The following is a 22,751-nucleotide window of genomic DNA, read 5'->3' as shown; positions in this document are numbered from 1 at the left end:
TGAATATGTTGAAGAGAACAGGTCCCAATACTGACCCCTGCGGTACCCCACTGGTCACAGCGACCCAGTTAGAGACTATACCATTTATAACCACCCTCTGCTTTCTATCACTAAGCCAGTTACTAACCCATTTACACACATTTTCCCCCAGACCAAGCATTCTGGATCCATGTTCTCAAAAAATCGTAAAAACATAAATACTGTCTATATATATATATATATATATATATATATATATATATTAATATATCATACAGCGCTTGATAGCTTAAAAGCCGGTAATTCAATTGCCGGCTTTTGCTATCTCCTTCCCAAACCCGACATGATATGAGACATGGTTTACATACAGTAAACCATCTCATATCCCTTTTTTTTTTTTGCATATTCCACACTACTAATGTTAGTACTGTGTATGTGCAAAATTTGGGCGCTGTAGCTATTAATTTTAAGAGTTAAATCGCTGAAAAAATTGGCGTGGGCTCCTGCACAATTTTCTCCGCCAGAGTAGTAAAGCCAGTGACTGAGGGCAGATATTAATAGCCTGGAGAGGGTCCACGGTTATTGCCACACACACCCCCCCCGTTCCCCTGGCTAAAAACATCTGCACCCAGCCACCCCAGAAAAGACACATCTGGAAGATGACATATGGCAAGAAGGGCACCTACGCTAGGCAACATATTATCCCCTAATTGCTTTATGTCCAAACAACCTAATAGCACCTGGCTTAGTTGTACGGGTTGCTATAAATGCAATATCACTAATTGTACTACCTGTAAGCATTTAATAGTTACAAAATTTTTTGGTACCAGGAGTATGGAAAATAAACATAAAATTAAAACTTTTATTAATTGTAACACATGATTTGTAGTATACAAAATAGATTGCATTTCCTGCGACAAATCATACATCGGTTGCACAATTAGAAAACTAAAAAACCGCATCTCTGAACATTTGTACGACATCAAATGTACAACTAACAGCAATCGTACCGTTTCCTCAGCAGCGAGACATTTCATTGAAATGCATTCACGCAGCACTGATTCCTTAAGAGTAACGGGCATTGAAAAAATAAAAAAACCTCCGCGGGGAGGAGACATGCATAGGCCTTTACTCACACGGGAAGCCTTTTGGATGTTCAATTTGGGTACTAGATTTCCGCATGGTTTGAACAAAAAGAGTGAACTTATGTTTCACTATTAGGTATGGTAAATTGCAGTGCAAGCACAGATTCATGTATTCATATATTGCATGTTTTTTTAGCCTTTTTTGTGTTTTTTTCTGTCTTTTTCTGTTTTTTGTATATATGGGATTTATTGTATCTTACCATTGTATATATATGTATATAATATATATATATATTGTTCATATTTTTTAGAATATCTGGCAATGGTTTATATGTTTTTGTGATTATAAGTACTCTTGGTCAGGTGAGCCCCTTTTTTTTACCTTTCCATTTGTAGGTCAGTCCTTCTTATACTGTATGGACTGCTGAGTAGATCAGCTGTGACAAAGACCGTATGGTCGAAACGCGTAGCTTTCTTCACTTGTGACATGGCATTGTCCCAGGAGTGTGTCTTCTACTATTTTATATGATGGATTAAAGTTTTACATTTTATCAAGAAGCTGGAACATTTTTCTCTTTTACTTGGATTTGCACTACGTCGAGTCAGGACGAAGTTCCGTGCTCCTTGCACATATCGGTGAGCTGGCTTTTTTCTTTCTTTGTACTTAATCTTTAAATTGACTGCCGTGCACCTGATATTTACTCCATATATGGGAATCACCACACTTGATTAAGCGAGTGAAGCTTCGATCTGCTTTTGTGATGGAATTAAACTCTGCACTGCACCATGTCGGACTATACCAAAAACCGCATGCAAAAGGCGGCTAATGTGTTTTCTGGTGGACTTAATGAGACCAATCTTGGCTCTGATATTTCCAACACATGGACTCTTCTGAAAAAGACTATGATTCAGGAGACGAAAATCTGGTGGGATTTAACCACCCTCCAGAATTACGTGTCTAAAGACATGATTCCAAGAGGTTTACGGTTGAAGAAAAAAGCCACCACTGATTTTGGTTCAACATTTTCTAATGAATGGAATGAAATTCTAACCAGCTGTTCACTGAACCTCATGCGACTTATTGTCAAATATGAAGAGAATAAACTTCAGGACGTGCAAAAGGAAATTGAAACCTCCAAGGAAAGTTTACAAAATATGAATGTCATGTGTGAAAACAGTGACACATACAAGAAAATAAGGGAGGGAATTACAACATTGCAAGATGAAATTATACCTAGGAAAAAGCGCAAATTTGAACGTGATTTGGAAGACTATGCCAATAATTGAGTATACAATTGGCACGAAGATAAGGATTCTTCCAACACTCCCAGATCTATCTTGCGTTTTTCCAATCGTCGTAGGAAATCAAATAGACGTTATGTGAGTTTTAGTTCACGTGATGGCGATTCGGACGACAACGGCTTTAGTACATCTGATATCTCTCTCAATGAGCCCATAGAACATAATTCAGCTAAACAGTCAAATAAATCAAAAAACGCAAAAGGCGCGGTGGGAGGAAGCACAGAAAATCATCCTGGTGTGCTAACCCGCCGCAAGAAGAGCATGATGAGATAAGCCATAATATAGTCAATCTCTCTTCCAAGTCTTTTTCAGAAGAACAATTGCAAGTTTTGACCTATGGCTTAAATTTTGCACCGGACCAAGACTTTGATTTGTTTTCCACCATTTTGGATGTCAATAAATTTATCAGGAACTTAACCATAAAAATACATTTTTTTTCCACTGATCAAGAAAATTGTGCTGAAAGGGAGGTAAAAGTAAAAAATGACTTTCACACATTAGACTTTCACGAGCAAATGTCACTTGTTATATTGCAGGATTTACAGGATAGTGGTACAGAAAATAAAGTTATTAACCAAGCAAATAATTTCAGTACAAAAAACCCCTATTTGTATCCTATAAACTCTCGAGTAGAGTGCATGCATAAATTCCAGGAAATAGTAGAACGAGATCTTAAATCTCTACATGAAAATAAACTATCGATTAAAAATAATATATCTAGAAAGGAGAAAATAGCCATTCAAGAAATTAAGGCTATGAAAGACATAGTGATAAAAACAAGTGACAAGGGGGGGATCATTGTTATAATGAACTCTATTGATTATAAAAATGAGATCTTGAAATTAATCTCTGACAGTAATGTCTATAAAAAATTAAGTTCTGATCCCACTATCCTTTTCAAACAACATATTGATGTAATGATAGAGGAAGGTGTAGCTTTGGGAGTTTTAACATCTAAACAAGCTGATTATTTACACGTCTCTCATCCTGTAACGCCCATATTATATGGGCTTCCTAAAATGCACAAGCAAGCAGCATTTCCTCCAATGAGACCCACAGTCTCTAGTATTGGTTCACTGAATGAGTTTTTGGGTCAGTGGCTGGACTCGGTATTGCAGCCGTTGGTCTCTAGAACTCCTGGACATATCAGAGACACTAAAGATGTTTTGGGTATCATAACACAAAAACAGTGGAATTCAGATTTTACATGGCTAAGTTGCGATGTAGTATCATTGTATACTTGTATTCCGCATGATATAGCGATGTCAGCCCTTCAATTCCATCTCAACAAATATAGCATTTATTCGGAGGACTTGGTTAATTTTATTTTACAGGTCACTTTCTTTTTATTAACACATAATTTTTTTTCTTTTGATGAGGAGTATTATTTGCAGCGCACAGGCGTTTCTATGGGCGCTAAATTTTCTCCATCTCTGGCAAATCTGGTAATGGCCCATTGGGAATATTTATATTTATTTTCAGTAGTAAATCCTTTTTCTTCTTTTATCCACTGGTATGGCAGATACATCGATGATACGTTGATTATCTGGAAGGGTGATGTATCTGCCATACAAAAATTTGTGGAGTACATTAATAATAACGATTTCAACATAAAATTTACGTTTGTGCATGCGGTTTCCAGAATTTCATTTCTTGATTTGGAATTGACAGGGATTCCTGATGAGTTGGTATCTACACGTACGTTTACAAAGCCAATGGCAGGGAATACGGTGCTCCATGCCAAAAGTAGCCATCCTAGGCATACAATCAAAGCCATCCCCGTGGGGGAATTTACTAGATTGAAGCAGAATTGCAACAACAATAGTAATTTTAATAATGATTTACTTCAAGCAGGAAATAAATTTAGAAAGCGGAGGTACCCCAACTGGATGCTCAATAGAGCATTAAATGTTACCAAACAGAAGAATCAGTCAGATCTTTTAGATGTGGAATCTAGTCATAAGAAAAATAAAAACAAAAATGACAATCATAAAAATGTGGCAACCAAGCCATATGTCTGTCTACAATTCAGCCCGCAATTTAATGAGATCAAAACAATTATTAATCGGGCTATTCCAATTCTTTTTGAAGATCCCACTCTTGCTGTATTGTTGAATAATGGTTGCAACGTTGTAGCAAGAAGGGCACCTACGCTAGGCAACATATTATCCCCTAATTGCTTTATGTCCAAACAACCTAATAGCACCTGGCTTAGTTGTACGGGTTGCTATAAATGCAATATCACTAATTGTACTACCTGTAAGCATTTAATAGTTACAAAATTTTTGGGTACCAGGAGTATGGAAAATAAATATAAAATTAAAACTTTTATTAATTGTAACACATGATTTGTAGTATACAAAATAGATTGCATTTCCTGCGACAAATCATACATCGGTTGTACAATTAGAAAACTAAAAAACCGCATCTCTGAACATTTGTACGACATCAAATGTACAACTAACAGCAATCGTACCATTTCCTCAGCAGCGAGACATTTCATTGAAATGCATTCACGCAGCACTGATTCATTAAGGGTAACGGGCATTGAAAAAATAAAAAAACCTCCATGGGGAGGAGACATGCATAGGCCTTTACTCACACAGGAAGCCTTTTGGATGTTTAATTTGGGTACTAGATTTCCGCATGGTTTGAACAAAAAGAGTGAACTTATGTTTCACTGTTAGATATGGTAAATTGCAGTGCATGCACAGATTCATGTATTCATATATTGCATGTTTTTTAGCCCTTTTTTTTCACCTTTCCATTGGTAGGTCAGTCCTTCTTATACCGGATGGACTGCTGAATAGATCAGCTGTGACAAAGACCGTATGGTCGAAACGCGTAGCTTTCTTTACTTGTGATATGGCATTGTCCCAGGAGTGTGTCTTCTACTATTTTATATGATGGATTAAAGTTTTACATTTTATCAAGAAGCTGGAACATTTTTCTCTTTTTTTTCTCTTGGAACTAATTTTACAAGCAGGAGCTCTGCTAATGCAGCTGTGCTCATGCCAGTAAAACCCCAGCGAATAATAATAATAATAATAATTTTTATTTATATAGCGCCAACATATTCCGCAGCGCTTTACAAATTATAGAGGGGACTTGTACAGACAATAGACATTACAGCATAACAGAAATACAGTTCAAAACAGATACTAGGAGGAATGAGGGCCCTGCTCGCAAGCTTACAAACTATGAGGAAAAGGGGAGACACGAGAGGTGGATGGTAACAATTGCTTTAGTTATTCGGACCAGCCATAGTGTAAGGCTCGGGTGTTCATGTAAAGCTGCATGAACCAGTTAACTGCCTAAGTATGTAGCAGTACAGACACAGAGGGCTATTAACTGCATAAAGTGATTGAGAACATGATGCGAGGAACCAGATTGTTTTTTTTTTGTTTGTTTGTTTTTTAAATAGGCCACACAGGGATCGTTAGAATAATACATTGAGGCGGTAGGCCAGTCTGAACAAATGAGTTTTTAGGGTACGCTTAAAACTGTGGGGATTGGGGATTAATCGTATTAACCTAGGTAGTGCATTCCAAAGAATCGGCGCAGCACGTGTAAAGTCTTGGAGACGGGAGTGGGAGGTTCTGATTATTGAGGATGCTAACCTGAGGTCATTAGCGGAGCGGAGGGCACGGGTAGGGTGGTAGACTGAGACCAGAGAGGAGATGTAGGGTAGTGCTGAGCCATGGAGTGCTTTGTGGATGAGGGTAGTAGTTTTGTACTGGATTCTGGAGTGGATGGGTAGCCAGTGTAATGACTGGCACAAGGTAGAGGCATCGGTGTAACTGTTGGTGAGGAATATGATCCTGGCAGCAGCATTCAGGACAGATTGGAGCGGGGAAAGTTTGGTAAGAAGGAGGCCGATTAGTAGAGAGTTACAATAGTCCAGACGAGAATGAATAAGTGAAACAGTAAGAGTTTTTGCAGAGTCGAAAGTAAGAAAAGGGCGAATTCTAGAAATGTTTTTGAGATGCAGGTAAGAAGAGCGAGCCAGTGATCGGATGTGGGGGGTGAATGAAAGGTCAGAATCAAGGATGACCCCAAGGCAGCGGGCATGTTGCTTTGGAGTAATGGTGGAACCGCACACGGAGATGGCAATGTCAGGCAAAGGTAGGTTAGTAGAATGAGCGAATGAATGGAAAGTAGGTCAATGACCTGTAGTTACCTTCAGTTGCGGTGATGCGCCCTCTGCTGGATGTCCTTATATGAACTCAAGCCTGGGAACTTTTCAGAATATTTTCCAGCGCTCGAGTTCATATGAGGACATCCAGCAGAGGGCGCCTCACCGCAACTGAAGGTAACTACAGGTCTTTGACCTACATTCCATTCATTCGCTGGGGTTTTACTGGCATGAGCACAGCTGCATTAGCAGAGCTCCTGCTTGTAAAATTAGTTAACCCCTTCAGATGGATTTACAGCATGGGACGAGACAGATCATCGGAAGGTATGGGATATTGTTTTTTTTTATCTTACCTTTTTCACAGAGCGAAGGTCTTCAGGTGGACTACCAGTCTAATAAACTATTCCAAAAACCTGTGTTTTTATTTCAATAAAAGACTTTGTAATAATGTGTGTGTGTGTGTGTTTTTTAACCATTTCAGACAATTGTATTAATAATGGATAGGTGTCATAATTGACACTTCTCCATTTTAATCTGGCTTAATGTCACCTTACAATAGCAAGGTGACATTAACCGTTCATTACAGATGTTTTTAGCCAGGGGGGGGCGGGGGGCAATAACCATGGACCCTATCCAGGCTATTAATATCTGCCCTCAGTCACTGGCTTTACCATTCTGGCGGAGAGCCCACGCCAATTTTTTCCGCGATTTAACCCTTAAAATTAATAGCTACAGCGCCCAAATTTTGCACATACACACTACTAACATTAGTAGTGTGGAATATGCAAAAAAAAAGGGATATGAGATGGTTTACTGTATGTAAACCATGTCTCATATCATGTCGGATTTGGGAAGGAGATAGCACTATCTAGCTATCTAGCGCTGTATGAAATATTAACATATATATATATATATATATACATATATATGTCTCACTGACATATATATATATATGTATATATATATACTGTATATACAGTACAGACCAAAGTTTGGACACACCTTCTCATTTAAATATTTTTTTGTATTTTCATGACTATGAAAATTGTACATTCGCACTGAAGGCATCGAAACTATGAATTAACACCTGTAGAATTATATACTTAACAAAAAAGTGTGAAACAACTGAAAATATGTCTTATATTCTAGGTTCTTTAAAGTAGCCACCTTTTGCTTTGATGACTGCTTTGCACACTCTTGGCATTCTCTTGATGAGCTTCAATAGGTAATCACCGGGAATGGTTTTCACTTCACAGGTGTGCCCTGTCAGGTTTAATAAGTGGGATTTCTTGCCTTATAAATGGGGTTGGGACTATCAGTTGTGTTGTGCAGAAGTCTGGTGGAAACACAGCTGATAGTCCTACTGAATAGACTGTTAGGGTACCGTCACACTATAACATTTCGATCGCTACGACGGTACGATTCGTGACGTTCCAGCGATATCGTTACGATATCGCTGTGTCTGACACGCAGCAGCGATCAGGGATCCTGCTGAGAATCATACGTCGTAGCAGATCGTTTGGAACTTTCTTTCATCGCTGGATCTCCCGCTGTCATCGCTAGATCGGTGTGTGTGACACCGATCTAGCGATCTAGCGATGCGATCCAGCGATGCGTTCGCTTGTAACCAGGGTAAAAATCGGGTAACTAAGCGCAGGGCCGCGCTTAGTAACCCGATGTTTACCCTGGTTACAAGCGTAAAACTAAAAAAAAACAAACAGCACATACTTACATTCTGGTGTCCGTCAGGTCCCTTGCCGTCTGCTTCCCGCACTGTGACTGCCGGCCGTAAAGTGAAAGCAGAGCACAGCGGTGACGTGCTTTCACTTTCACTTTACGGCCGGCAGTCACTGAGTGCGGGAAGCAGAGACGGCAAGGGACGTGACGGACACCAGATGTAAGTATGTGCTGTTTGTTTTTTTTTTAGTTTAACGCTTGTAACCAGGGTAAACATCGGGTAACTAAGCGCGGTCCTGCGCTTAGTTACCTGATGTTTACCCTGGTTACCCAGGGACCTCGGCATCGTTGGTCGCTGGGGAGCTGTCTGTGTGACAGCTCCCCAGCGACCACACTACGATTTACCTACGATCACGGCCAGGTCATATCGCTGGTCGTGATCGTAGGTAAATCGTCTAGTGTGACGGCACCCTTAGAATTTGTATTATGGCAAGAAAAAAGCAGCTAAGTAAAGAAAAACGAGTGGTCATCATTACTTTAAGAAATGAAGGTCAGTCAGTACGAAAAATTGGGCAAACTTTGAAAGTGTCCCCAAGTGTAGTGGCAAAAACCATCAGGCGCTACAAAGAAACTGGCTCACATGAGGACCGCCCCAGGAAAGGAAGACCAAGAGTCACCTCTGCTTCTGAGGATAAGTTTATCCGAGTCACCAGCCTCAGAAATCGCAGGTTAACAGCAGCTCAGATTAGAGACCAGGTCAATGCCACACAGAGTTCTAGCAGCAGACACATCTCTACAACAACTGTTAAGAGGAGACTTTGTACAGCAGGCCTTCATGGTAAAATAGCAGCTAGGAAACCACTGCTAAGGGCAGGCAACAAGCAGAAGAGACTTGTTTGGGCTAAAGAACACAAGGAGTGGACATTAGATCAGTGGAAATCTGTGCTTTGGTCTGATGAGTCCAAATTTGAGATATTTGGTTCCAACCACCGTGTCTTTGTGTGACCCAGAAAAGGTGAACGGATGGACTCTACATGCCTGGTTTCCACCGTGTAGCATGGAGGAGGATGTGTGATGGTGTGGGGGTGCTTTGCTGGTGACACTGTTGGGGATTTATTCAAAATGGAAGGCATACTGAACCAGCATAGCTACCACTGCATCTTGCAGCGGCATGCTATTCCATCCGGTTTGCATTTAGTTGGAACATCATTTATTTTTCAACAGGACAATGACCCCAAACACACCTCCAGGCTGTGTAAGGGCTATTTGACCAAGAAGGAGAGTGATGGGGTGCTACACCAGATGACCTGGCCTCCACAGTCACCAGACCTGAACCCAATCGAGATGGTTTGGGGTGAGCTGGACCGCAGAGTGAAGGCAAAAGAGCCAACAAGTCTTAAAGGGAAGGTGCCATCAAAAAATTTTTTTTTTCAGAAATTGTAAAAATGTAAAGAATTAATGATTACATTTTCTTAAAAAAAATTATCATTTGTTTATAATTTAGTAAAATATGAAAAATAATTTGAAAAGTTTTGGAATTTCCACTTTTAAACACTAGGGGGAGCAGCTGCTGAAATTTCAGAAAAACCTAGTGTACAAATAGCTCACATTACTGCACTGCAGTAATTTTGGGCGGAGTCTGCTGACGTGTGTGATGTCTCCTCTCCTCCCCTTCTGGGTGTTTGCTAAGGGATTAGAGAGGATGATATTCAGGAACCCAGTTAGCAGCCATTTTGTTGGTGACTGCAGAGTATGGCTGCCGTCACACTATCAGTATTTGGTCAGTATTTTACCTCAGTATTTGTAGCCAAAACCAGGAGTGGAACAATTAGAGGAAAAGTATAATAGAAACATATGCACCACTTCTGTATTTATCACCCACTCCTGGTTTTGGCTTACAAATACTGAGGTAAAATACTGACCAAATACTGCTAGTGGATGGCAGCCTTAGGCTACTTTCACACTAGCGTTGTTGGCTGTACGTTGCAATGCGTCGTTCAGGAGAAAAAACACATCCTGCAAAGTTGTCTGCAGGATGCATTTTTTCCCCATAGACTAACATTACCGACGCATTGCGATGTATTGCCACATGTCGCAACTGTCGTGCGACGGTTGCGTCATGTTTTGGTGGACCGCCGCCACAAAAAAAGTTACATGTAACGTTTGTTTGTGCGTCGAGTCCGCCATTTTCGACCATGCATGCACGGCCGAAACTCCGCCCCATCCTCCCCAGACCTTACAATGGGGCAACGGAAGCATCGTCAGACTGCTCCCGCTGCCCATGTCGGACATTTCTTTCACAGCATGCGTCGGTACGTCGGCCCGACGCACTGTGACGGGCCCGTACCGACGCTAGTGTGAAAGCAGCCTTATATTGACAAGTAGACAGTCACCGAGGATGGCAGGCAGCAAGGATTCTGGGAGATATGTGGTGGAGGGAGCAGGGTGACAGCAGCACAGAGTATTTCAGGAGAGCAGTGTGCTGGTCTATAGGGGCCCCCTGTTTGGTGCGCGGAGCAGCCAGGGATTGTACATAGAGCGCTGACTTTTATACACATGGATGGACCGTCTGCTCCACAAAAATCCAGGAAACATTTCTGCTGATTGATGGCCTGTTCTGATCCAGACATTGCATACAAAGACCCCATTCCCCTCCTCAGATCCTGTCCTGGCGATGTGTGAAAGCGAGGAGACAGGCGCAGTACAGGGTTACATTGGGAAGCAGGGGGGAAATGTAGCCATATAGTAACGATAAAAATGAGACCCATCTCTTCAGCTGCCTCACCAGCCTTCCCCTGACTACACCTAACGTAGGTCCTGTTGCCCCCTCTATGACCCCAGACCCGTGTGCAGGTGATCAGCCAGAACCACCATAGAATGGGTCCCCTTTCTGAAGATAATACCGCCATTTAGATCACACATAATACTGTTATATAGTTCTCACATAATACCTCCATATAGATCACATATACCACCACATAGATCACACATAATGCCGCCAGTGTTCTCACATACCACCATATGCTTCTCACATAATACCGCCATATAGATCACCCATAATGCCACCACATAGATCTCTCATGTATTGTAAATAAAGACTCGGCCAGAATAAAGTCCTTTATTAATCTTTTTTAAACCATACCGAACGCATAATCCTCGACTCCCTCATCTCCCACAACAAAAATAATAAACCACAATGGGGAAAGACACGTAGGGGGGAGAGGAGTGCATAGGAGAGGATTAGATACTGACTTCTGAGCCGTGTATCTAATCCTGTCCTGTGTGATACTGTGCTGAGTCGTGTATCTAATCCTATCTTGTGTGATACTGTACACAGGACAGGATTAGCTACACAGGACTAGATTAGCTACACAGGACAGAGGTAGCAGTGGTAGATGGTATGTAGAGGCAGGCAGCAGTGTTAGATGGTATATAGAGGCAGGCAGCAGTGGTAGATGGCATATAGAGGCAGGCAGCAGTGGTAGATGGTATATAGAGGCAGGCAGCAGTGGTAGATGGTATATAGAGGCAGGCAGCAGTGGTAGGTGGTATACAGAGGCAGGTAGCGGTGGTATACAGAGGCAGGTAGCGGTAGTATACAGAGGCAGGTAGCGGTGGTATACAGAGGCAGGTAGCGGTGGTATACAGAGGCAGGTAGCGGTGGTATACAGAGGCAGGTAGCGGTGGTAGGTGGTATATAGAGGCTGGTAGCAGTTGAAGGTGGTATATAGGGGCTGGTAGCAGTGGTAGGTGGTATATAGGGGCTGGTAGCAGTGGTAGGTGGTATATAGGGGCTGGTAGCAGTGGTATATAGGGGCAGGTAGCAGTGGTAGGTGGTATATAGGGGCTGGTAGCAGTGGTAGGTGGTATATAGAGGCAGTGGTGGATGGTATATAGGGGCAGGTAGCAGTGGTAGGTGGAATATAGGGGCTGTTAGCAGTGGTAGGTGGTATATAGAGGCAGGTAGCAGTGATAGGTGGTATATAGGGGCTGGTAGCAGTGGTAGGTGGTATATAGAGGCAGTGGTAGATGGTATATAGGGGCAGGTAGCAGTGGTATATAGAGGCTGGTAGCAGTGGTAGGTGGTATATAGGGGCTGGTAGCAGTGGTAGGTGGTATATAAGGGCTGTTAGCAGTGGTAGGTGGTATATAGAGGCTGGTAGCAGTGATAGGTGGTATATAGGGGCTGGTAGCAGTGGTAGGTGGTATATAGGGGCTGGTAGCAGTGGTAGGTGGTACATAGGGGCTGGTAGCAGTGGTATATAGAGGCTAGTAGCAGTGGTAGGTGGTATATAGGTGCTGGTAGCAGTGGTAGGTGGTATATAGGGGCTGGTAGCAGTGGTATATAGGGGCAGGTAGCAGTGGTAGGTGGTATATAGAGGCTGGTAGCAGTGATAGGTGGTATATAGGGGCTGGTAGCAGTGGTAGGTGGTATATAGGGGCTGGTAGCAGTGGTATATAGGGGCAGGTAGCAGTGGTAGGTGGTATATAGGGGCTGGTAGCAGTGGTAGGTGGTATATAGGGGCTGGTAGCAGTGGTAGATGGTATATAGGGGCAGGTAGCAGTGGTATATAGGGGCTGGTAGCAGTGGTAGGTGGTATATAGGGGCTGGTAGCTGTGGTAGATGCATAAGAAAATAAAAACTCTGTACTTACCTTCAGTCCTCTCCCAGGATGTGCTGAATCATGTTCAGGGCAGAGCAGGGTGACGATCTCCCTGCTGTGCTCTGAACAGGTCGGCAGTGAGCTGTGTGTGCGATGACAGAGGAAAATAAACAACAAAATGGCCGCGATCTCCTCTCACAGCTGTGACGTAGCAGCTCAGTGGGCGTGCCCAAGTCACAGCTGAGAGGCAGGAGAAGCAGCCTCAATGAAAGATGAGGTTGGAGTCCGACCATTGGCTCCTATGCCCATGGCTGCCCAGGGCCGTATTTGCCACTAGGCACTGGAGGGCACGTGCCTAGGGGCGGGAGGCTGCAGGGGGCGGCACCAAGACAGAGAAGAACTTTTTTTTTTTTTTTTTTAACCTCCCCTTCCCTCCCTCCCTTCGTCAGACAACCCATGAAATGGGTTGAATTTTTGGTATTTCAAGGCCTCCGTACCTCCTGAGGTCACACTCATTCCAGTAGCCGCTGTCCATCTTGGATTTCCCTGGTTTCCAGGGATGGTTCCCTGGCTCTGTACACGCGGTGCTTTCACCTTATCATCCTTCCTGGCTCTGTGCTGCTTCATCGCTCCCCCCTTCTCAGATTACAGCTATCCACGGCATTGTGTGCACAAACTTGAAGCGTCTTAAAGGTATAGTAACCGAAGTTACTACCTTGCTTCTATTTATCTGCTGCATCACCAATGCTAAATAAGGAAGGATCACATTACTAAGACAGCCCAAAGTTGAGTCTTCAGTTCAAAAGTGCCAAACTACATTGATAAACTTCACTGCTCATAGAGCTGAAGATGGGGGGGGGAAGTTTGGTGACAGGGGGGAGTCTGGAGCAGCCATATACTGGTGATGGGGGAGTCTGGAGCAGCTATATACTGGTGATGGGGGAGTCTGGAGCAGCTATATACTGGTGACGGTGGAGTCTGGAGCAGCTATATACTGGTGATGGGGGAGTCTGGAACAGCTATATACTGGTGACATGGGAGAGTCTGGAGCAGCTATATACAGGTGACAGGGGGGAGTCTGGAGCAGCTATATACTGGTGACAGGGGGGAGTGGAGCAGCTATATACTGGTGACAGGGGGAAATCTGGAGCAGCTATATACTGGTGACAGGGGAGAGTCTGGAGCAGCTATATACTGGTGACAGGGGGGAGTCTGGAGCAGCTATATACTGGTGACAGGGGGGAGTCTGGAGCAGCTATATACTGGTGACAGGGGAGAGTCTGGAGCAGCTATATACTGGTGACGGGGGAGTCTGGAGCAGCTATATACTGCTGACAGGGAGGAGTCTGGAGCAGCTATATACTGGTGACAGGGGGGAGTCTGGAGCAGCTATATACTGGTGACAGGGGAGGCTGGAGCAGCTATATACTGGTGACAGGGGAGGCTGGAGCTGCTATATACTGGGGAGTCTGGAGCAGCTATATACTGGTGACGGGGAGTCTGGAGCAGCTATATACTGGTGACAGGGAGGAGTCTGGAGCAGCTATATACTGGTGACAGGGGGGAGTCTGGAGCAGCTATATACTGGTGACAGGGGAGGCTGGAGCAGCAATATACTGGTGACAGGGGAGGCTGGAGCTGCTATATACTGGGGAGGCTGGAGCAGCTATATACTGGTGACGGAAGAGTCTGGAGGAGCTATATACTGGTGACAGGGGAGGCTGGAGCTGCTGTATACTGGGGAACGGGAGGCTGGAGCTGCTGTATACTGGGGAACAGGGGAGGCTGGAGCTCAGACTGGTGCTGTGCAGGCTGGTGATTTGGGGGTGGCTGACACTTTAGAATAGGGATTGGGGGTCATATTCCTATAGATGACTTTGAAAAGCTGAGGGTGTTAAAAAAACGCTCAAAAGACTGAACCTGTAATTATTAATACAAAAACTAAAATCACGGCACCCTACCTTTAAGCATCTCTGGGAACTCCTTCAAGATTGTTGGAAGACCATTCCCGGTGACTACCTCTTGAAGCTCATCAAGAGAATGCCAAGAGTGTGCAAAGCAGTCATCAAAGCAAAAGGTGGCTACTTTGAAGACTCTAGAATATAAGACATATTTTCAGTTGTTTCACACTTTTTTGTTAAGTATATAATTCCACATGTGTTAATTGATAGTTTTGATGCCTTCAGTGTGAATGTACAATTTTCATCTTTAAATGAGAAGGTGTGTCCAAACTTTTGGTCTGTACTGTGTATATATATATACAGGTCCTTCTCAAAAAATTAGCATATAGTGTTAAATTTCATTATTTACCATAATGTAATGATTACAATTAAACTTTCATATATTATAGATTCATTATCCACCAACTGAAATTTGTCAGGTCTTTTATTGTTTTAATACTGATGATTTTGGCATACAACTCCTGATAACCCAAAAAACCTGTCTCAATAAATTAGCATATCAAGAAAAGGTTCTCTAAACGACCTATTACCCTAATCTTCTGAATCAACTAATTAACTCTAAACACATGCAAAAGATACCTGAGGCTTTTATAAACTCCCTGCCTGGTTCATTACTCAAAACCCCCATCATGGGTAAGACTAGCGACCTGACAGATGTCAAGAAGGCCATCATTGACACCCTCAAGCAAGAGGGTAAGACCCAGAAAGAAATTTCTCAACAAATAGGCTGTTCCCAGAGTGCTGCATCAAGGCACCTCAATGGTAAGTCTGTTGGAAGGAAACAATGTGGCAGAAAACGCTGTACAACGAGAAGAGGAGACTGGACCCTGAGGAAGATTGTGGAGAAGGACCGATTCCAGACCTTGGGGAACCTGAGGAAGCAGTGGACTGAGTCTGGTGTGGAAACATCCAGAGCCACCGTGCACAGGCGTGTGCAGGAAATGGGCTACAGGTGCCGCATTCCCCAGGTAAAGCCACTTTTGAGCTACAGAGAAGCAGCACTGGACTGTTGCTAAGTGGTCCCAAGTACTTTTTTCTGATGAAAGCAAATTTTGCATGTCATTCGGAAATCAAGGTGCCAGAGTCTGGAGGAAGACTGGGGAGAAGGAAATGCCAAAATGCCTGAAGTCCAGTGTCAAGTACCCACAGTCAGTGATGGTGTGGGGTGCCATGTCAGCTGCTGGTGTTGGTCCACTGTGTTTCATCAAGGGCAGGGTCAATGCAGCTAGCTATCAGGAGATTTTGGAGCACTTCATGCTTCCATCGGCTGAAATGCTTTATGGAGATGAAGATTTCATTTTTCAGCACGACCTGGCACCTGCTCACAGTGCCAAAACCACTGGTAAATGGTTTACTGACCATGGTATTACTGTGCTCAATTGGCCTGCCAACTCTCCTGACCTGAACCCCATAGAGAATCTGTGGGATATTGTGAAGAGAAAGTTGAGAGACGCAAGACCCAACACTCTGGATGAGCTTAAGGCCGCTATTGAAGCATCCTGGGCCTCCATAACATCTCAGCAGTGTCACAGGCTGATTGCCTCCATGCCACGCCGCATTGAAGCAGTCATTTCTGCCAAAGGATTCCCGACCAAGTATTGAGTGCATAACTGAACATTATTATTTGTTGGTTTTTTTGTTTGTTATTAAAAAACACTTTTATTTGATTGGATGGGTGAAATATGCTAATTTATTGAGACAGGTTTTTTGGGTTATCAGGAGTTGTATGCCAAAATCATCAGTATTAAAACAATAAAAGACCTGACAAATTTCAGTTGGTGGATAATGAATCTATAATATATGAAAGTTTAATTGTAATCATTACATTATGGTAAATAATGAAATTTAACACTATATGCTAATTTTTTGAGAAGGACCTGTATATATATATATATATATATATATATGTATATATATATATATCCCTATATTATGTGTAGACATTTATTTTAGCTATTCTATTCTAACCTGTCAGTGTGATATTACTGTACACCGCACTGAATTACTGGCTTTTCTATAGAACACCGCTGAGTATTTCTCGCAAGTCACACTGCTGGTCCGTGTGTAATCCGTATTTTTCTGGCCCCCATAGACTTGCATTGGCGAGTCTCGGCCGAGATACGCTGACAATCGCAGCATGCTGCGATTTCACCCGGATCCGGAATACGGGCGAGAAAATATCGGATGATGGGAGCTGCCCCATAGATTATCATTGGGACGAGCGCAATGCGATTTTTTATCACATTGCACTCATCTGTATTACGGTCTAGTGTGACCCCGGCCTAATACTGCTCCTATGTACAAGAATATGACTACTATAATACTGCTTTTATGTATAAAAATATAACTACTATAATACTGCTCTCTATGTACAAGAATATAACTATTATAATACTGCCCCTATGTCAAGAATATAACTATAATACTGGCCCTATGTAAAAGAATATAACTACTATAAGACTGCCTCCTATGCACAAGAATATAACTGCAATAATAATGCCCCCTATGTACAAGAATATAACTTCTATAATACTGACCCTATGTCAAGAATATAACTACTATAATACTGCCTCTATGTTCAAGAATATAACTACTATAATACTGCTCCTATGTACAAGGATATAACTACTATAATACTGCTCCTATGTCAAGAATATAACTACTATAATACTGCCTCTATGTTCAAGAATATAACTACTATAATACTGCTCCTATGTACAAGGATATAACTACTATAATACTGCTCCTATGTCAAGAATATAACTACCGTATTTTTCAGCTTATAAAACGACTGGGTGTATAAGACGACCTCCAACTTTTCGGGGGTCATCTTATACACCTGGTGTCGTCTTATACGGCATGCAGGGGTGGATTAAGGGTAGCCAGGGCCCCGGGCTGTTCAGACACTGTGGGCCCCCCGGTCATGTGACGGGGGTCATGTGATGGGGGTCATGTGACGGGGGTCATGTGATGGGGGTCATGTGATGGGGGTCATGATATAACCGAACCAGATTATTCCAGAAAAATGGCCAGGCCCTACTCTACTGTAACCTATTAAATATTTGTTAAAATCTGCAATACAATTTAGGTATATTTTGACCAATAATATCACATACAAGGAACAAATACCACCGCACCATGACCAGACCACAAATTACAACCACACTGATCGAATAATATCACATACAAGGGACAAATACCACAACACCATTTCCAGACCACATATTACCACCACATAGTGACTGAATACTACAATACTGATCAGTAATAAAAAAACCACAATACTATCACCATAAGTGCCAGTATTCACAGGAGATCTGTACTTAGTATGCAGTGTCTGTGTAGAGGTAATACAGAGATCACTGGTGACATTATACACAGGAGCTCTGTATATAATGTATAGGTAATACAGTGATCACTGGTGACATTGTACACAGGACCTCTGTATATAGTATACAGTGTATAGTGTGAGTGTATAGGTAACACTGACTCACCAGTGACGTCTCTAGGTGAAGTCCTTCATCTTTCATCCAGCACAGACCGCCATCATTTCTTCCAGCCAGGACTCGTTTCTGCAGGAAATAACACAGTTATCTCGAGCTCCACTTGCAGAACACATTACTTAATTTTTCACAACTGCTACATTACAACTAGTGTTGAGCATTCCGATACCGCAAGCATCGGGTATCGGCCGATACTTGCGGTATCGGAATTCCGATATCGAGATCCGATATTTTTGTGATATCGGGTATCGGTATCGGAAGTGTAAAATAAAGAATTAAAATAAAAAATATTGTTATATTCACCTCTCCGGCGGCCCCTGGACATCAGCGGGAGGATCCGGCGTCCGGCACGGCTTCTTTCTTCAAAATGCGCGCCTTCAGGACCTGTGGTATGACGTCCCGGCTTCTGATTGGTCGCGTGCCGCCCATGTGACCGCCACGCGACCAATCAGAAGCCGCGACGTCATTCCTCAGCTAAAGTCCTAGAATAAGCGCCTTTTAGGACCTGAGGAATGACGTCGCGGCTTCTGATTGGTCGCGTGGCGGTCACATGGGCGGCACGCGACCAATCAGAAGCCGGGACGTCATTCCACAGGTCCTGAAGGCGCGCATTTTGAAGAAAGAAGCCGTGCCGGACGCCGGATCCTCCCGCTGATGTCCAGGGGCCGCCGGAGAGGTGAATATAACAATATTTTTTATTTTAATTCTTTATTTTACACTTTAATATGGATCCCAGGGCCTGAAGGAGAGTTTCCTCTCCTTCAGACCCTGGGATCCATGAGGATACATTCCGATACTTGATGTCCCATTGACTTGTATTGGTATCGGATATCGGTATCGGCGATATCCGATATTTTTCGGGTATCGGCCGATACTATCCGATACCGATACTTTCAAGTATCGGACGGTATCGCTCAACACTAATTACAACACATGAAGAAAAAAAGGCAATATAGTGTCACTCTGCACAGTAACAAGACCGCCCCCCCATTTAAAATAGTATACTCAAAAAATAAAATAAATACATCACTGCAGTAATAATATCCCTTAATTAGCCCCTACGGAAATAATATTCCCCATCCTGGCCCCCGTGTATCTCATTCCTGGCTCCTGCAATATGTTCTCGCATCCTGCCCTCTTGAGTATCCATTCTACCCCATATGATTTCCCCATCCTGCCCCATCCATCTCCATCCTGTCCCATGACAGTGTGTTCAACAATCTGCCCCAGTGTGGCCAGCATATTACCCCCAGTGTGTCCAGCATATTACCTCCACATAGTGTATCCAGCAATCTGCCCCAGTATGTCCAGCATTGCCCCCAGTGTGTCCCGTCCAGCAATATGCCCCAGTATGTCCAATTGTCCAGCATTGCCCAGTTTGTCCAGAAATCTGCCCCAGTGTGTCCAGCAATCATCTCCCCCAGACTGTGTCCTCCAACATTGCCCCAGTCAGTGTCTCCAGCAATCATCTGCCCCAGACTGTGTCTTCCAGCATTGCCCCAGTGTGTCCAGCAATCATCTGCCCCAGTCCCCAGACTGTGTCCTCCATCATTTCCCCAGTGTCTCCTGCATTGCAGTGTGTCCAGCAATCATCTGCCCCAGTCCCCAGGCTGTGTCCTCCAGCATCATTGCCCCAGTGTGTCCAGCAATCATCTGCCCCAGTCCCCAGACTGTGTCCTCCAGCATCATTGCCCCAGTGTGTCCAGCAATCATCTGCCCCAGTCCCCAGATTGTGTCCTCCAGCATTGCCCCAGTGTCTCCTGCATTGCCCCAGTGTCTCCGCATTGCCCCAGTGTGTCTGTCCAGCAATCATCTGCCCCAGGCCAGTCCCCAGACTGTGTCCTCCAGCATCATTGCCCCAGTGTGTCCAGCAATCATCTGCCCCAGTCCCCAGACTGTGTCCTCCAGCATTGCCCCCCCCAGTGTCTCCTGCATTGCCCCAGTGTGTCCAGCAAATGCAATCATTTGCCCCAGTCCCCAGACTGTGTCCTCCTCCAGCATCATTGTCCCAGTGTGTCCAGAAATCAGACTGCCCCAGACTGTGTCCTGCTCCCAGGCCCAGCATTGCCCCCAGTGTGTACACAGACTGTGTCCTCCAGCATTGCCCCCCAGTGTCTCCTGCATTGCCCCAGTGTGTCCAGCAAATGCAATCATTTGCCCCAGTCCCCAGACTGTGTCCTCCAGCATTGCCCCCCCAGTGTATCCTGCATTGCCCCAGTGTGTCCAGCAAATGCAATCATTTGCCCCAGTCCCCAGACTGTGTCCTCCAGCATTGCCCCCCCAGTGTCTCCTGCATTGCCCCAGTGTGTCCAGCAAATGCAATCATTTGCCCCAGTCCCCAGACTGTGTCCTCCAGCATTGCCCCCCCCCAGTGTCTCCTGCATTGCCCCAGTGTGTCCAGCAAATGCAATCATTTGCCCCAGTCCCCAGACTGTGTCCTCCTCCAGCATCATTGTCCCAGTGTGTCCAGAAATCAGACTGCCCCAGACTGTGTCCTGCTCCCAGGCCCAGCATTGCCCCCAGTGTGTACACAGACTGTGTCCTCCAGCATTGCCCCCCAGTGTCTCCTGCATTGCCCCAGTGTGTCCAGCAAATGCAATCATTTGCCCCAGTCCCCAGACTGTGTCCTCCAGCATTGCCCCCCCAGTGTCTCCTGCATTGCCCCAGTGTGTCCAGCAAATGCAATCATTTGCCCCAGTCCCCAGACTGTGTCCTCCAGCATTGCCCCCCCAGTGTCTCCTGCATTGCCCCAGTGTGTCCAGCAAATGCAATCATTTGCTCCAGTCCCCAGACTGTGTCCTCCAGCATTGCCCCCCCCAGTGTCTCCTGCATTGCCCCAGTGTGTCCAGCAAATGCAATCATTTGCCCCAGTCCCCAGACTGTGTCCTCCTCCAGCATCATTGTCCCAGTGTGTCCAGAAATCAGACTGCCCCAGAGACTGTGTCCTGCTCCCAGGCCCAGCATTGCCCCCAGTGTGTACAGCAATCTGCCCCCCAGCCCCAGTGTCCGACACTCCTCCGCTCCACGGTACCGTTAGGTTCTAAAACGAAAAAGAAAATTCTCCTCACCTTACCAGCGATCCAGACGATGAGCTCCCTCCAGCAGCGCGCACTCGCCAGCGACTGATTATGACGTCAGACGCCGGCGACGTGTGCGCTGCGCGGCGCCTGTGGCCGACTTCGGCCGCCAGCCTCCTATTGGCTGGTGGCTGTTGTTAACTATTGCCGTGTGGGCGCGCCCGCACGGCAATAGAAAACCGCCACAGGCAGCGCCGGTAGGGGCCCGGTGAGCAGATGAGAAGGGGCCCGATGCGGGCCCCCTCTCTCTGCCCACCGGGCCCGGGGGGGCTTCCGGCACGGCAGGCATGGCACGGGAGGGGCACGGCCGCACACGGCACATAAATCAGAAGGTAATAACGCCGCGGCACCACCAGTCTGACAGGGGCGGCTGGTGGGTGCCAGTGCCACTGTCTGTGTCACTGACTCTCTGGACTCTGCACTGTGTAGTATGATGATGGCGGCGGCCAGCGGGCAATCTGTGCGGTAGCCCAGGGCCCCCCCACACCACTGGGCCCTGGGCTACCACCCAGATTGACCCTCTTATAATCCGCCCCTGACGGCATGTGCAGGGAGCGTTCCTGGAGGGTTCCCAGTCTCCTCTCCTCCAGACCCTGGGAATCATCCGGGAATGCTCCTTGCACATGCCATACCCAGCGTATAAGACAAGCCCCGACATTTGAGAAGATTTTCAGGGGTTAAAAAGTCTTATACGCCGGAAAATATGGTACTATAATACTGCCCCTATGTACAAGAATATAACTACTATAATACTGCCCCTATGTCAAGAATATAACTACTATAATACTGTCTCCTATGTACAAGAATATAACTACTTTAATACTGACCCTATGTACAAGAATATAACTACTATAATACTGATCCCTATGTTCAAGAATATAACCACTATAATACTGCTCCTATGTACAAGAATATAACTGCTATAATGCTGATCCCTATGTACAAGAATATAACTAATATAATACTGATCCCTATGTACAAGAATATAACTACTATAATACTGCCCCTATGTCAAGAATATAACTATTATAATACTGATCCCTATGTACAGGAATATAACTACTATAATACTGATCCCTATGTACAAGAATATAACTACTATAATACTAATCCCTATGAACAAGAATATAACTACTATAATACTGTCCCTATGTACAAGAATATAATTACGATATTACTGCCTGTTACATATAAAAATAAAACTGTTCTAATTTTGTCCAAAATGTATAAGATTTTAACTCATTTTAACAAGCTATCTTTTTTTTTTCCTTTTTTCCCACTGTTTTATGGCCTTGTTCAGCATTGGTTGTTTACCCTGCATAATAATGCCTGCTCTGACCTTATGCTAATTGGTTAATTGCTGATTGTGGCCATTTGGTTCCTGATGCTAGCAGTCATTTCATTTCATATATATTTAGTGTGACTGGG

The sequence above is a fragment of the Ranitomeya imitator genome, chromosome 1 (genome assembly GCF_032444005.1).
Source record: "Ranitomeya imitator isolate aRanImi1 chromosome 1, aRanImi1.pri, whole genome shotgun sequence".
Classification (NCBI taxonomy): Eukaryota; Metazoa; Chordata; class Amphibia; order Anura; family Dendrobatidae; genus Ranitomeya; species Ranitomeya imitator.
Note: the sequence above shows the minus strand (reverse complement) of the source record.